Here is a 639-nt window from a genome sequence, read left to right on the forward strand (position 1 = left end):
AGTATTCAGCTCTGCCCTACCTGCCTCTAATATTTATCCCAAGACCCTCATTTTCTGGCACGTTCCTGTTATAGCAGTGGCCAGTGTGCAAGAAGGAGAACAGATGCTGTGGGTGGCCTGGGCAAGGAGAGATACTTCTATCCCACCCTCACCCGGCTCCCTGTGGCAGACAGAAGAGCTTGTCCCAAGGACACGAGGGTGGGGACGGGAGTGCTGGCCCTGCTCCTCACCGACTGCAGCACTTGGGAAAGAGGCCCCTGACTCTCACCTGGGCAGCACAGTAGAGCTGATCCCAGTGGCAAAGAGCAGGACAGCTGACCTGTCCCTTGTCAGCTGCAGCACTGAGTGAACTAGTTAGGGCCGTTCTGGAGAACTCATCCTGGTGATGCTGGCACAGATGAACTGGTGGGCTGATCAACTCGTCTTTCTCTCAGACCCAGATCCAGGGCTTTTGAGTTGGCCCACCCCAACATGTATCTCCTCTATCGTCTGCTGAAAAGTCTAATCCTGCAGATTCAAAGCTGCAGGATCTCCATAACACAGGACAACAACAGGATATCTGTGAGGATCCAGTATTTATAGTGTAGCAGAAGCTGGAGACTTCAAACCAATGACTCATTTCAATGAATATTTACAAGT

Source organism: Acomys minous, assembly GCF_964271855.1.
Source record: "Acomys minous genome assembly, chromosome: 3".
Lineage (NCBI taxonomy): Eukaryota > Metazoa > Chordata > Mammalia > Rodentia > Muridae > Acomys > Acomys minous.